Source organism: Pleurodeles waltl, chromosome 8 (assembly GCF_031143425.1).
Source record: "Pleurodeles waltl isolate 20211129_DDA chromosome 8, aPleWal1.hap1.20221129, whole genome shotgun sequence".
In the NCBI taxonomy this organism is placed as follows: domain Eukaryota; kingdom Metazoa; phylum Chordata; class Amphibia; order Caudata; family Salamandridae; genus Pleurodeles; species Pleurodeles waltl.
Window position 1 is genome coordinate 1,146,076,220 of NC_090447.1, and position 17,736 is coordinate 1,146,093,955.

Consider the following 17,736-nt stretch of genomic DNA (forward strand, 5'->3'; position numbering starts at 1 on the left):
ACAAGCCCACTACTGTGAACCATTCTGCGTCACATGGCATTTGAAACAGAATCACTGCTGGATTGAGTACCACTGGACAACATTTAACCAAAATATCATTACTTTTTCTCAAATCCTGAACTATGATACATTTCCCACTTGTTTTTTCGGACTCATAATAGGTGAATTACATGGGCTGCTCAACACTTCTTTCAAAACTCCCTGCTTTAACTAAATCTACAATTACAGGAGTAACTCCATCAATTACATCTGATTCCATGTGATATTGAAGAGTCTTCGGAAAAATTGCATTAGGTTTCACTGTGACTTTGACTGGTTCAACTCCTTTAATTAAACCAATATCTTGTCCAGAAAGATCGCAAACATTTAAAATAACTGTATCTTGTAAGTCAATTGGCAAGTCCAATAGTGTAAATGCATGATAAAGAGTAATCAGTGGAAACTCTTCATTAATCAAACTACAATTTCCAACTGGTAAACAGGATTCCTTATCATCACTATTTGTTTGAATGGCAAATCTAACATTTGTGCAAGTAATCAAACTTGTTTTGCACAAAAAATCTCTTCCCAAAAGGCCTACTGGACTTGAGTCACAGACTATGAATCTGTGCATGCCTTCAAAATTACCTATTTTAACAGGAACCGGTTCAGTAATTGGATTTGTCAGGTGCTGATTCACTACTCCTACAACCTGTAGTGTTTTCCTAAAAAGTGGTGCATTAGGGACTAAGAACAGTAGAGTGTGTAGCTCCTGTGTCAAACAGGAAAGAAACATCATGACTCACTATTGTTCCATTTACAGAAGGACCACTCTGATCCACCTCTAATGAAGCTGCTAGCACATATTCCTCTTCATCCAAACTCTCACTCACAATGTCATCATTCGATTCAGTTTCACTGTGTAAAGGGTAGTGTGTAATGCATGACTGGACATTTTGACTAAAAGTTTGATCCATGCTCTGCTGATGAACTACTATCTGTTGCTGTGCCATTGGAGATTGAGGTATTTCCATTTGCTGTTGTGGCATCATTTGCATCTGCGGTTGCATTTGCTTTTGCTGTGGTACCTGAAAACGTGGCACCTGCATCTGCTGTTGGGGAATTAGCATTTGCTGTGGAATCTGAATTTGATAATTCATATTCTGAACATTTAAATTAGGATTCTAAATACTCGGTCCTCTCAAATTTGGAAATTGATTTTGTTAATTCATCTGTACAACACCTTCCTGTACCATCAATGGACACTCCTGTTTCTAAAATCCTCGACCCCCCGAAAGCATGACAAGGTAACATCAACTTTATTGTCTGTATATCACCTGTATTACCATTAGTATTTTCATTAATATCAACACGATTTTGGCTTCCATTTCCAAGACCACCATGCCCTCTGCCTCTCGTCACTCCGAACCATTTGCATGTTTTTCTTGTTGTTGTGGAATTCCCTGCATCCCTGATTGTGTAGCTCTAATCTGAATCCCCATTGCCTTTTCTTTCAATCTCTTCTGTTTCATTTCAATCTCACCATTGCAATATTTAGCAAACTGTAATACTTAATCAATTGGTTTTCCTTGCCAGCAAATCAAATGACTCTTGAGCATGTTACCAACTTCAGTTTTCCCTACTGAAGTGCAAGTGCTATCTGTACTCCATTTTTTGTCTACGAGCTCATTTCAGGTGACAGTGGGTATGGGTGCAGGGGTCTCAGAGACAATGTTTAGCCTCATCCTGTCAAAATTCCTGGATGCATTCGTCCAATGCCTGCAGACATAAGTCTGCAGGTCCATATGTCCAGTTCCCCCAAAGAGATGGACTTCCTCCCATCAAGTCTGGATTTTATGCCTTTGCTAACATCCCACATGTGATAGGTACCATTGATGGAACCCACATAGCTCTAATATGCCCAAGAGTGAATGAACAGGTGTACAGGAATCGAAAGAACTTCCACTCCATGAATATACAATTGGTGTGTACTGCTGACTAGTACATTTCACATGTAAATGCCAAGTTCCCAGGCTCAGTCCATGATTCCTTTGTCCTGAGAAACAGCAGTGTACCACACTTGATGGGGCAACTACAAGGGGACAGAGGATGGCTCATAAGTGAGTGTGTATGACAATGGTTCTGTACATAGGTGACAGCCAGCCAATATGTATGTGCAGTCAGTTCATTATGGTCCTGTTTATGTCCACTTTTGCAGGTGATTCTGGCTACCCCAACTTGCAATGGCTCCTGACACCAGTGAGGAATCCTAGGACAGAAGCAGAGAGGAATTACAGTGAGGCCCATGGACATACTAGGAGGGTGATTGAGCGCACTGTAGGTCTCCTGAAGACTAGACTTAGTTGCCTCCATCTCTCAGGGGGATCCCTGTGCTATGTCCCTGACAAGGTGTGTAAGATAGTGGTGGCCTGCTGCATGCTGCACAACTTGGCTGTGAGGAAAGCTATCCCCCTTCTAGAAGAGGAGGGTGCTGTCCAACCAGCCCAGCAACCTCAGAGAGGGGATGAGAGTGATGATGAGAAAGAAGAGGGGGAAGATCTTAGATCCAGGACCCAGCTGATCCGCCTATACTTCCAGTGACCCTGAGATATTGTTCAATTATGCTGTTGTCTTCACTGCATAGTTTCAGTCTGACTCATTTAATTGATAATGTGGTGTCTATAGTCATTGACACAGTTAACTGTGTACTGAAGTGTCATGTGCCAGGGAACCCAATATTGTGTATATTGTGACTTACTTCAGACACTACAGTGCGTGGAATCCCCTCCTGCAATAAAGGTATGAATATGAAATTGACTGGCTAATGCATGCACACTCACAATTTTTAACTCATAATGATGAGGGATATACGATTTGATTGCCTATGGGTTTATATTAAGTGACACAAATTTGGTATATCATTGTACAGTGATAGGGAGTTGGCTCATGGTGCATATCCATACTCTGGTGCACGTGCTCAGCTGTTGGTGGCACTGGGTTTTGGTCCATGAGTCGATTGGTAGATGGTGTGTTGGTAGTGGCAGGTCAATAGGGTAAAGGTAGCACAGTGGCACACAATGGAGTTCAGGGCAGAGTCACTTCTTAGCGGGGGCATTGGTCTTGGCTGGTGTTCCAGTGGCATGTCTGGGTCCGAGGGCATGTTTGAGTGACTGGAGCTGGGCTGCAGGACTAGGAGTGCAGGTCTCATGTGTGTCCTAGGGCAGGGCCACCAGACCAGTAGCTGCTGTAGATGGAAGGGCAGTCTCCTGGCTAGTGGTACGGGCTTGCAGGTGGGTGGAGGTAGTGGTGCTGCAGCACCCCTGCAATGGTGGCATGGTGGCATTGAGCTGTTTCCATTGTTCCGTGGCCTCTTGGTGGTGTGCTATCTGCAGCCTTTGATTCTGCTCCAAGGTGGCCAGGATCTGGCCCATCCTGTCCTGGGTATGGTGGTATGCTCAGAAGTCACCTCCTGGGCTGCAGCATCCATCCTTTGGCTCCCCTTGGGCCACTGATGCCCTCCCACTGGCCCTTGCCACCTGTGTCCCCTGCACAGGTCTGGCAAACCCACTTGCACTGGGGCCTTCATCATCCTGCCTGTTGGTGGGAGGAGACTGTGGCCTCTGTACATGTGGGCCACCAGTCTGTGCCCGGGAGACAATGGTGTGGAGTCGTTTGGCCAGAGCTGATGTTGGTGGCTGGGTGGTAGGGCTGTCAGTGGTGTCCTGGGTGGAGCTGCTGGAAGGGTGACAGTCCAGGACTGTGTGACGAGCCAGGGTATTTCTTACTTTCCATACATCCCTCTCCAGTCTCCTGAGTGGCGCCTCTGTCTCCGTGTGAGGCACTGGCATTCCTTGGCCTTTCCATCTGGGTGGCATGGATGGTGTGCCTGTGGGGGGAATGGACATGTATGTATCATGTACTATTTCGGAAATTGATGCACAGCTCTGCCCTGATTTGTTCTTTTATTCCCCTGTTGTGGCATGAATGGTCCTTTTGTGTACTTATCTTTGCATTTTGTATCGGGGTGGAGGTGCATTGTGGGTGCTGTAGTGCCACTGTGAATCCTTGCAGGGGTAGGTGACTGTGTACAGGGGGATTGATGGGGGCCTGTTTGTGGGATTGTGGGCATGCTGGGTAACTGGATGTGGGTGTTGTGGCTTGGGTGGAGATGGGGTCCTGGTGGTAGTGAGAGGGGTGGGGTGCTGCATGCATTATAGGTGGATTGGCTGTTAAGGTATTGTAGTTGACTTACCCAAGTCCTGTCCTCCAGTGAGACCAGTGAGGCCCTCTGGGTGCAGGATAGCCAGTACCTTCTCTTCCCAGTCAGTGTAGTCGGGGGGGGTATAGGTGGGGGTCCTCCACCAGTCTTCTGTACAGCGATGTTGTGCCTGGATGCCATTGACCTCACCTTGCCACGCAGGTCATTTCATCTCTTCCGGATGTCCTCCCTTGTGTGTGGATGGTTTCCCACTGCGTTGACCTTGTTGACAATCGTCTGCCATAGCTCCATCTTCCTGGCGATGGGTGTCTGCTGCACCTGTGCAACGAATAGTTGTGGCTCGACCTTGAGCATTTCATCCACCATGGTCCTTAGCTCCCTATCTGTGAAGCGGGGTGCTTAGGGGGTGCCATGGTGTGTGTTGTGGGTGTATTGACGGGGTGCTGGTGTGTGGTTATGTGTGTGGCTTATGAGGGTGTTTGGGGTTTGTGTGTGTTTTGGTGGTGTATTTGTGCGTGTGAATTTTGTTATGTTGTGTTCAGTGTATTCGTGTTGTCAGTCTCGTTCGTGCTATTGGTGATGTAAAGGATTGTGGAGTGTGTATGTGAGTGTTTTATAGTGGTTTGGATGTGTGTCAGGTGTGTGGGTTTCAAAGTTGCCAATGTGTGCATTTGTTGTTGTTGGGTCCCGTTGATGGCCGTGGCAGTCCGTACTGCCAATGGTCGTTCCGCATCCACTATTCGCCACACTGATTTGTGCATCATTATTTGGTGGGCGGAGGATTTGTCTGCATGGAGGTGGCGGTAGCGGGGTGGGGTGGACTGCCTTTCCCCAGTCATAGGCCCTGGCGTGGGTGGAGGTTGCAGGATTTTTAGAGGTTTCGCTTTTTAGCATCATAATTTGGCGGTGTCCAGTCTTCCACCACTGGTAGTCTTCTGTTCACCGTCGCCACGGCGGTCGGTGGTGATTGCTACCAAGTTCATAATGAAGGCCTTAGTTTGTGCATTTGAAACAATCAGATTAATTTAATAAACAGTCAAATTTCAACATTAGGTCAGGCATCCCTAACTATTACTCTAATTAGAAAGCATGTGTGGGCTTCAAGCAAAAGAAAATAAAACAAAAATTAATTTGGAAAACATCTAACTATGGTGCTAATCAAAATAAGCGGTTGGGTTTTCTAAATAGAAAACCTGCAAGAAAATACAAATGCACATTAGTTATACCTCTCATAAATGGATCAGGAATCAGTAGTATTTTCATCAGCAGAGCACAGGAACATCTGCTCTTCAGAGAACAGCATCAGAACATGAAAAGGAAACAGCTCTGTAAAGTTGAGCTTAATATCTCTGAACTGTTATAATCATAGGCAAGCACTCACCACTTCCAACTCAGAATAAAACTGGAATGGAACCTAACTTACATCACCTAAAACATTGCTATATTAAAGTCCAAATATTACTAACTAAGCTTCTATTGGACATGACTATGAGGTGGTTTAGTTTGAAACTAATAAAACATAATCAGCGCATCAGATGTATCTCTTCATGTTTTCTTCAGCCAGGATTGGATTACGCTGTCACTCCCGTCTCTTTTCTCCTGACATCAGCATCCGTACAAAAATTAAATTTTACACTATGTAAAAACATTACATTAGCTTCCTGCCAAAAATAAAACTCGAAAAAACAAAATATGTAACATGAAAAACACAATATTGAGCACTGAGGCTCTTTGTTAAAATAACAGTTTTTGTCTCAAGGAAATATGCAACATGAGAAGTGAAAGCAGGACAGAAATTTCCACTGTGTAGGTCACACAGGATGTTTGAAGAAACATTATTTTGCAGAGTTAGCAAACCATTTTAAAAATTGTGTTTGTGTAAAATTACTAAAACGTGAGGCCTTTAAACTAATGCTAAAATATGAAGAATACAACATTCCATTTAACTTTAAACCATTAACCTTTTAGTACATGTTAATAATCATCTTGTCAGTATGTTTAATTATAATTAAACACAATATATTTTCATTAGTTAATATTTAATTTCATGTTGAAACTTCATTGTGGCTGACACCAGAATGATCACATTTCCCAAAACACATGTTTTTTCAGCTAGGCCTTTTAATACATGTTATTTCATATTATATTTAAGTGACACAATTTTATCAATAATGTTTACACTCCAACAAGTTCCAGGTGTTCAACAGTTGATCCCACGCTGATGCTGCAGTATTCATGTCTTTACTTTCTGCGCTGTTTGCCCTGTGTAGGTTTTTGATCAGGGGCACCATATTACTTATTTAAGTTACAGTTAATGAAAGAGCTTAGTTCAGATCTGACATCCTTATGTTCAAAAATGGGGTTTCACAAAAGTATTTACATGACAAAACATTTCCCACATTTAAAATGTCTCTGATGTTAGTCCTCACTGTGAGTCTAAAGTAGGGGCTGGAAGAGCAGCCTTCACCATTGTATCTTTAATATTGGATCTACTTTTGAAGGAACCCATGGGTAAATCATTGTGTTTGAGAAAGTCTCAGACAAGATGCCAATGTTTATGGACATTATTCTTAATGGCATTTCTTACAGTATGGGGTGTGCCTACAAAATGCATGCGTTGTTCAGAGCTTGAATGAGCTATGGGTGTCAGTAGCTGTTCTCTATGTGTGTGTCATGCCCTTTTTCCATCTTGTTTTAAAAGTCTCTGGGGATAACCTGTCTCCGTTAGCTGTGTGATTAATGTGTCTGACTCAATAATCTTTTTTTAATGATTCCTACATACCCTTACAAACTGACCATAGTGGAGATTGTCTTGAAGACTTTTTGGATGGTGACTAGTGTACATGAGTAAGGAGTTCTTTTCTGTACATTTGCTAAATAATTTAGGGCCAGATGTAGGAAGCAGTTTGCATGGTGCAAACTGCGAAAATCGCAGTTTGCGCCATGCAAACGGCCTAACGCGTTGCACATTCACAAATTTCGAGTCGGTACCGACTCGCAATTGTGAATGCGACTCGGAAATAGGAAGGGGTGTTCCCTTCCTATTTGCGACTCGCATCGCAATTCAGAATTGCTTTGTGACCGCGAATGCGGTCGCAAAGCAACTCGCAGTTACCACCAGTGTCACAATGGTGGTAACTCATTCGCAAAAGGGAAGGGGTCCCCAAGGGACACCTTCCCCTTTGTGAATGTTGCCCAGAATGTTTTTTCAGAGAAGGCAGTGGTCCAATGGACCACGGCCTACCCTGAAAAAACGAAAACCAAATGGTTTCGGTAATTTTTTCATTTTGCAACTCGTTTTCCTTTAAGGAAAATGGGCTGCAAAATGAAAAAAACAAAAAACAGCTTTATTGAAAAAGCAGTCACAGACATGGAGGTCTGCTGACTTCAGCAGGCCACCATCCCTGTGAGTGCAGGGACTCGCTATGGGGTTGCAAAATGGGACCCACCTCATTAATATTGATGAGATGGGTCTTTGCGACCCCATAGCGAGTTGCAGACGGTGTCTGAGACACCGTTCTGCATCCGAGATTGCGACTCGGAAATTGCGAGACTGAACAGAAGCCCCCCCAAGAACTGGAACATGGCCAGAACAGGGCGCTTACCCTATGGCGCTGGAACTGGGAAATCCCAGGACTCGTTAATTCAAGACAGCCAAAAACTAGACGCAGTACTCGCAGCAGTGGAGCGCATTGGAGACTCACTGGAACGTGCCCGCACGTCGTTGGAAGCCAAAATAGATAAGGTGGCGAGCGACCTTGTCCTACTACACACGGACCACCGCAAGCTCACAGATAAAACCAAAGAGATTGTGACCACAGTAAACGAACTAACGCCCGTGACCACCCAATTGAAAACTGGAATGGAAGACATACAGGCCAGGGTGACGGAACTGGAGCACTCGAAGATGCAGAGGGCCGCTCCAGAAGAAACAACATCCGGGTAGTGAATCTACCAGAAGGAACTGAAGATCGAGACCCGGTGGCCTACTCGGAGAGCTGTCTGCGCGGGTTGGTACCGGAAGACGAACTTACCCCCTTCTTCTCTGTGGAACGTGCGCACCGTATTCCGGCATGGTCGCGACCACCGGGTAGTGATCCGCACCCATTCATCATTCGGCTGCTCCACTATGCAGATAGGGACATTATACTGCGAACAGTGAGGGCCGGCCCGCCTCCCCAAGTGGACAACGAGCAGATCTTGTTGTTCCCTGACTATACCTTAGCAGTGCAAAGATATAGAGCCACCTACCTGCCTCTGAAGCGTAAGCTACGATCCCTAGGCTTAACCTACTCTTTGCTATTCCCCGCCAGACTACGGGTTGTGACAGAGGACAAAACACACTTCTTCTCCACTCCAGAGGCAGCATGGGAATGGCTTGAATCATCTGGACTATCCTCTGGTGGCGCACTAGAACGAGCAGGACCGACGCCTCAACCCAGGCGCAGCCACACCACACGGGACCGAAGGAGAAACACAACTCATGCCGGGCCAATGAAATGTGCTCCAGACCTGGAACAGCTAATCCAGGAGAGAAGGGAAGCGATCCACACTGCCACAACTATAGGTGCATTACCCCTACCTTCGGGATCGGACACAGAACTCTCTCAGCCGGCCAGTGACCTCCCTCTCACACCGGATCAGCAATTGGAGTCAGACCGTACTGGAGGGCCCTCTGTGACGCCGGCCACCACAGACAAACTTTTTTAAGGGAACCTCGAACAATATCTAGAGTCCACACACAGCGGGAACCATCAAGCCAATGATGTCTGCATTGACGTGACCTGAGAGATGTGAATGCAACGGACCTGACCGCTGAGCACATGCACCGGACTATAAGCAACCATGTACACTCCAGGTGACCTGACGCCCCCCTCCCCCGGACGCTGCACTTTTCTATGACTGGGAGATATGGAGCTCCCCCTATGTTCCCCTCTATTGTTTTCGTTTATCTGCCACAACTGGATAAAAAGGCCCATAACTGAAGTACTCCCTTTTGTGAACTCGGCCTACCCCCAAGCTCCTACCAGCAGAGACACATAATGTATGGATGTGCAATAGCACGTTCTTGGTTTTGTTGTTGTGTTCGGGCAGTGACCTGTTGTCTATCTGCTCTGATGGCATTAGTTATGTTTTGTTTCTGCTGGCCGACACTTACTGAATCCTTGGCCTTTAGTGGGGAATGGAAAAATAATGATGAGATACTGTACAGAGGGACTGGGCAGAGAGAAATGAAAGAAAACCCAATGCTTATAATATGGCCACGTACACAGCAATCACTTGGAATGTAAGAGGCTTTCACACTCCCAAGCGGAGATATGCTATTTACTCCTACCTTAAACGTCACTCGATCCGCATAGCATTCTTACAGGAGACACACATAGCGAGCCCCGAGATTCCCCGACTGTGCCAGCGATGGAGAGGACAATTATATGCTACGGGAAACTCAGCATATGCTAAAGGTGCACTAATTTGGATTAGGGCTGGTACCCCCTTTGCGGCGGAGGAGCAAGTTGTGGATCCACAAGGTAGATTTGTGCTAGTTAAGGGAAGACTCGCAGGACACACGGTTGTACTGGGCTCTATATATGCCCAAAACACAGACCTTTCTACATAATCTTTCCCACCGACTGGCGGGTTGGAGTGGCCTTCCGTGGCTGCTGGGGGGAGACTACAATAGTGTACTTGACGTGGAGTTAGACCACTCCTTTCCCCTGCTGCCTACATCACCAGTGGTAGCAGCCTCGAAGGGTCTGGTAAACTGGATCCAACAATGGTAACTAGTAGACGTATGGAAGCAATGGCATAGGACAGACAGGATTTACTCCTTTTACTCTGCCCCGCCCTCCCTACATGTGTGTCTAGATAGAATACTTTGCACCACGAGTTTCACCCCGGTGGTGGTGAACTCGGAGTATCTGGGGCGCACACACTCTGACCACAACCCCCTGATTGCGCGCCTGTGCTGGGGATCCTCCTGCCCGGTTATTCCCACATGGAAACTGAGACCAGAGCTACTGGAAGACGCTGCTTTTCGAGCGTCATTGAGCGCTGTAATCCCAGAATTTTTTTAACAAAACGACGGCACAGCCTCGTCTGGTTTGATAGAATGGGATGCATTCAAGTTTTTCATACGAGGGCACTGTCTGGGAGCTCAATGTAACCTGTGCCGCTCCATCGAACGCGAACTGACCAGAGTAGAGCAGGACCTGCTACAGCCAGAGAGGGAAGCAATTAATAATGAACCAGAGGACTCTGTAATACGCGCTGAACACCTGTCACTACTAGAGTGCCTGCGATGCCTAAAATACACTGCACACTCTGCGAGAACCCTAGCCTGGCTGATCCGACTGGACTGTGAGAGGAGACCGATAGTGGAAATCCTCTCACAGGCAGGGGAACTGATATACACACCCCGGGAGATACAAGCCGAGTTCACAAGACACTACGAAGCACTCTACGCCTCGAGGATAACTCTTGGAGGTGACTCCGGCGCAGAACTTCTTGCCGGAGTAGAGCTCCCACATTTAGAAGATGACCAATCTGAGGCACTTGAAGCACCCCTCGACCTTGAAGAGATTAGATCTAGTATCCGCGAGCATGCGTCCCGCAAAACGCCAGGCCCAAACAGGCTCCCAGTTGACTTTTATAAGGCCTTTGCGATGCAATTGGCACCCAAACTACTCCGTGTATACGAGACAGCTGAACAGGAGGGCCATTTATCGGCTACTCAAAGGGAAGCACTACTGGTCTCACTTCCCAAACCCGGGAAGGACCCGGTAGACATGGGTTCATATAGACCATTGGCAATGCTGAACACCGATTATAAAATATTAGCCAAACTACTAGCGACGCGCCTTGCGCCGACAGTGCTGGGTCTACTACACCCGGACCAAAACGGGTTTGTTCCAGCTAGAGACACCTCCCACAACATCAGAAGGTTGTTCCGTGTTATGCATTATGCAAAACGTGATTGGCCACGAGCAGGCTGCCTCGTTTTAGATCTGGAAAAGGCCTTCGGCTCTTTGGAGTGGCCCTATCTGTTCAGAGTGCTACGGCAGTTCCGTATAGGACCATACTTTACTCGCCTAATTAAACTACTATACACTAGACCACTAGTCCGGGTGAGGCTGGGATCTGAGATATCAGAACCGATCCGGGTGTGTAGGGGTACGAGGCAGGGCTGCCGTCTCTCACCGTTGTTGTTCTCACTTGCTATGGAACCCTTAGCGGCGGCCTTGCGTAAAGAAGGGAGTAATTGGGGTATCCCATTAGGGGACGGTCTCCACATAGTATCACTATACGCTGACGACCTTCTCCTATACTTTCGAGATGTCACGCGAATCCCTCCCAAAGCTGGCTCACTTCTACAACAATTTGCGCTAATATCTGGCCTGAGGGTTAATTGGTCTAAATCTTGCCTCTTTCCCTTCGACCCGGGACTCTCAGATCCGGGACTTACCCTTGCTGTTAACCCTGTTCCACGGCAACCTCACACATTCAGATACCTGGGTATCCGAATCTACCACTGCGAGGAAGATATATTTGAGGGTAACCTTGCAAGAGCTGTGTCCTCGGTCAAGTCCCAAATGATGTTCTGGAGGACACTGCCGCTGTCAGTAGCAGGCAGGATAGCACTCCTGAGAATGGTAGCTCTGCCCTGACTCTTGTACTTTTTCTCTAACCTCCCACACTATGTTCCTCCCGGCTTCTTCAGGGCACTGGAGACAGGATTGAGGAAATTCATTTGGAATGGCGGCCGTTGTAGAGTTGCTTTAAAAAAACTGTGCCTACCGCCAGACAAGGGTGGACTAGCAGTCCCTAACCAGGAACAATACTATCTAGCGGCCCAGCTTCAGTGGATATCCAGATGGCTAGCAGACCCTCAGCTCGTGGACACAGCATCAGAGAGTGGACCTTGGTCACTCCAACAGATACAACACTTATTCCACCCACTCACGCAAACGCGGTCCCCGCGACAACTCTTTCTTAGGGTAGCCCACAGATGTTTCCTCCGATCACTCCGCCTCACAAACTCGATAATCCCCTTCGCACCGGCCCTGGCATTATTGGGCACACCAAGAGGCACCAGAGTCACGTCAGAATCCGAATTACGCACATGGCACGAAAAAGAATTGTACACACTGGGAGACCTCTATGAAGAAACCCAGCTGCTTCCTTTAGCCAGGCTTCAGGAGATGGGACTGCCGTCTTGCCAGTTTCTATTACACTGCTCCTTGGTGAGGGCAATGAGATCTAGGTGGGGTGACATCTCAGTGGCTCCTCCCACTCACTTGTTGAGTCAGTATCTGCAGGTGGTGGGTCGGGGGCATCACCTGATTAGCTGGCCGACAGATGCCCTGAGATCCCAAACTGCCCTTGAAAACGAAACATTACGCGCGGCATGGGAAACAGACACTGGCGATTGAATTGCGACAGCGCGATGGAGGCCTGCCCTTTCGGGCCACCTTAACGTGCCTCGCAATTCTCGATTCTGCTTAATCCAATATTACATAGTGCACAGAGCCTACCTCACGCCAGCCTGCGTGAACAGATACTTCGCTCGCAGAGATGCGGCTTGTCCCTGATGCTGTGTGATCGGAGCAGACGTGCTGCACATGCTATGGTCCTGCCCTGACTTAGGCTCCTACAGGAGGGCGGTAACTGACAACTTGTCTGATTGTATAACGCACCGAATACCCTTCACATGGGAAGCATGCACCCTAGGATTATTCCCCAGAAGCAAGCAGCGCAGAGCGGCGGTACGCTTCGCGGACTTAGGACTCATTGTAGCAAAGCGATTAGTGACCCGCAGGTGGAAATCACCGGATCCACCACCGGTACAGGCCTGGAGGCGCTCTCTCGAGGTGTGGGCGGGGGCTGAGGGCACGGCCCTGGCGCGGGAGGAAGTCTTGGGGTTGAGACAGTTTCCGTTGTCCACCAGCTGGGAGGAAATGCTGCTGCGACTGCGTAACATGAGAATATGCCCAGTAGAAGAGGGAGTGGAATAACATAAGCGGATGCCCACCGACGTGAAAACGGGCTGCATGGGGGAATTGAATTTGAAAGTTGGCCAGACACACCCCGACACTGGGAAGCAGAGGGACAACACCCACTTGACCTGACACCTGGCCCAGCCCCTTCGTCAGCAAGTTGATTTGCAACGATGTGATCTCCACCCCGACTGGGAAATAATTACATGAGAGAAATTTGTATAAGTGTCTATCGCCAGCAACTGTTACTGTTGATCTTTTTCTTGTTTTCCTTTTATTTAAAAGTTAGTATATATAATATTCATAATCTCTGCCTACTTAACCAAACCGCCCCAATTGAGCATTTGTGTTGGAAATAATGTTAAACTGGCGAACGCTGTTAAATGACGCGTAGGCCGATGGACATTAGACACATTACTGACTTTTCCAACCGTAACCATGCAATGGGTCGACAATGATAAAATCCACCAAGCAACAAAAGCAACACTGTAAGACAACTGCAGGTAACATAATAAACTAAATGTATAGTTGACTAATCACAAGTATATGCTGTATAATATGCTGCAGTAATGTGTTTCGTACATAGAAACAAATGTGTAATGGTATAAGAACGCACACCGTACTATGTCAAAATGAAGCAAATGCCAAAACATGAAGCAATGTAATGATAAAAATACTAATAAACTGATTTATGAGAAGAAAAAAAAATGGAGAGGAAAGAACCAACGTCAGCGAACCAAGTTGGTGCCTATACAGGGACAAAATACGTCACTACTTGAGTGGACGACTCTAACATGAAGCCAAACAACACCACATACCAGCACCCAAGGGTACTGCTCGAAAACCTTCCTGATCCAGCCTGGCACCTGGGAATGTTCAAAGTTAAAGAATCTGCGGCTAGAGGTCTCTATCAGATATTGTTCATCTTTTAAAGGATGTTACAGATGAATTTTAAAACCTATTGTCCTTTAGTTTTAATGAGTACAAGAAGCACCCTAGAACACCTACAATATATACTTGCTCAGCTTCCTAAACAGCTACAATTCCTAGAGGAAGGCCTATTGTTTCTGGATGTGGTTCAGTTCTAGAGCCACAATGTATTTATGTAGATTCTTTCATGCAACCTTTTTTCTCATCCACAAGGGTCTACTTTAGGGGCAGCACGGATATGATTCCCAACATCGGGAATTTGCCCTTTGACCCTACATCACAGATATTAATTATATTTGATATCTGTTGGAAAATGACCCTTTCTGGCCCAAACCTTTTGCCTTTCCACTTTTTCTGACATTATGGGGGTCATTACAACCCTGGCGGACGGTGTTAAAGCGGCGGTAAGACCGCCAACAGGCTGGCGGTCTTTTTTTTAGTATCATGACCATGGCGGTTACCGCCTTGGTCATCCGCCGCTTCCCCGTTCCACCCGCCAGGGCGGTGACTACCGCTGGGCTGGAGACCTGGGTCTCCAGCCCGGCGGCCGTGACAATACCTCCGCCGGTATTGTGACCCGGCTTACCGCCGTGGATTTCCAGCGGTAGGAACCGCCATGAAATCCATGGTGGTAAGCACTATCAGTGCCAGGGAATTCCTTCCCTGGCACTGATAGGGGTCTCCCTCACCCCCCACCCCCACCCCGACTCCCTCCCCTACACCCCCATCACCCCTGCCACCCCCCAAAGGTGGCAGGGCCCCCCTCCCCACCCGACCCCCAACATAACATTACTGACACATACCCGACACGCACGCAGGCACCACCAACACACATACACGCACACACACCGACATACATGCCAACATCCACACACACACTCAGACACATACACCCACATTCACACATTCACACACACACCCATACAGACATACATACAGACAGACACGCACACATTTCCGAAACACGCATCACCCCCCGCAAGCATACATGCACACATCCCCCCTACATACACAGACGCACACCCTCATGCACCCACACAACACACAACACCCCCCACCCCCTCCCCTAACAGACGATCGACTTACCTGTTCTGTCGATCCTCCGGGAAGGGACGGGAGCCATGGGGGCAGCTCCGCCAACACCACACTGCCAACAGAACACCGCCGCGCAGAATCACAGGACGTGATTAGCTCGGCGGTGTTCTGTTGGCGTGGCGGTGGAGCAACCTCCACTTCCCCGCCGCCCGCAAGTATGGCTGTTGGTGGCTCTCCGTCTGAAAAACGACGGAGGGCAGCCAACGGTCATAATACGCTGCGCGGCAAACCGCCACTACTGGCGGTCTTCCGCACGGCGGTCCCTCGGCGGTCTTCTTAAAAGACCGCCGAGGTTGTAATGACCACCTATGTTTGTTGGATTCAGGACTATACCACTTTAACACTTTTAACCAGTGCTAAAGTGCATGTGATCTCCCCTCTAAACATGGTAGCACTGGCTCATACCCAATTGTCATATTTAATTTACTTATAAGTCTCTAGTGCAGTACACTACATGTCCCCAGGGCCTGTAAATTAAATGCTACTAGTGGGCAGTAGCAACGATTGTGCCACCCACTTAAGTAACCATGTCTCAGGCTTGCCATTGCAGAGCCTGTGTATGTGCAATGTTAAACTATCATGTTAACATGGCAAGTTAAACCTCTTGTTCAGCCAAAACCTTCCTTTTTAATACATTTAAGTCACCCCTAAGGCAGGCCCTGGACAGCCCATGGGGGCAGGGTGCAGTGTATTTAAAAAGTAGGACATGTACTTTTAGGTTTTACTTGTCCTGATAGTGAAAAACTCTTAAATTATATTTCACTTCTCAAGGCCCATCCTTCCCACAGGATGGCATTAGGATGCCTTATTGCAATTTATAAGTGTAGTTTTCTGTTGGTAAGAGAAGGGATCCCCTACTGTGGTGTCTCTGAAATCATAATTTACAATCACAACTTATGGTGAAGTTGGATTTTAAATTACAGTTCTGAAAATGACACTTTTAGAAATTTGCCATTTTCTTACTTTAGCCACTTTAGCCTGCTTCTTGTCTCCAATACAAGTCTATGGTGGGGTGAGAACTGGGCTTGATCATTCCTTCTAGACAGCCACACACAAAGAGAAGTTTAGGTGTGACTGAATGGCCATCCACAGCCTGATGGGCAACCCTGGGCAGGATGAGAGGGAGGGACTGACATTTATACCTGAATGGGCAGTGTCTTGCCCCGCATATAGGACAGCATACCCCCTGTAGTGATTCTGGAGCTAGGGCATGAAGGAAGAGTGGAGAGTCTCCCCCACTTCAAAGGCACAACTAGGTAGAAGTACCGGTCCTCTGACACCACCAACTCAGTACACGTTTGGACCTGACGGATACTCTGCCAGGAATTCCTATGGTGAGTAATTACGCACAAAAAGACAATTTCTGCTAAACTTTGAAAAATCATAATTTAAAAAGTACTTACCCGATTTTGATGATCTTGGTCTTAAAATTTTATAAAAATGTGCGGTATTTTTGTAAATTGGCCTCAAGTTATTCCTTTGAATGTATGTCTTCATTTATTGATACTGTGAGTGAAACAAATGCTTTGCACTTCGCCAAGATTTGCCTAAATGCTTGATCAAGCTACCATAAAAATTAGAGAACTAGGTGGTCTAGTTTGTACCTCTGTAAACCAATGTGTGTGGGTGCCTGGACCCTCTGCACAGTGTACACATGTAGGAAGTTGGTTCTGTATGTACTATTTCAAAGTAAGAAATAGCATGCACAGATTCCAAGGGTTCACCTTAGAGGTAAGATAGTGGCAAAAAGAGATAATTCTAATGCTCTATTTTGTGGTAGTGTGGTCGAGCAGTAGGCTTATCAGAGGGTAGTGTTAAGCATTTGTTGTACATACACACAGGCAATAAATGAGGAACACACACTCAAAGACAATTCCAGGCCAATAGGTTTTTGTATAGAAAAATATATTTTCTTAGTTTATTTTAAGAACCACAGGTTCAAGATTTACAAACAATACTTTAAATGAAAGGTATTTCACTCCCGTATCTTAGGAACTTTGAATCAACACAATATCATGTACAGTTTTAGCAAAAATGGCAATAAGCTATTTTAAAACTAGACACTGCAATTTTCAACAGTTCCTGGGGGAGGTAAGTTTTGGTTAGTTTTGCAGGTAAGTAAAACACCTACAGGGTTCAAAGTTGGGTCCAAGATAGCCCACCGTTGGGGGTTCAGAGCAACCCCAAAGTTACCACACCAGCAGCTCAGGGCCGGTCAGGTGCAGAGGTCAAAGTGGTGCCCAAAACGCATAGGCTTCAATGGAGAAGGGGTTGCCCCGGTTCCGGTCTCCCAGCAGGTAAGTACCCGCGACTTCGGAGGGCAGACCAGGGGGGTTTTGTAGGGCACCAGGGGGGACACAAGTCAGCACAAATAGTACACCCTCAGCGGCACAGGGGCGGCTGGGTGCAGAGTGCAAACAGGTGTCGGGTTTGCAATTGGTTTCAATGGGAGACCCAGGGGTCTCTTCAGCGAAGCAGGCAGGCAAGGGGGGGGGGGGCTCCTCGGGGTAGCCACCACCT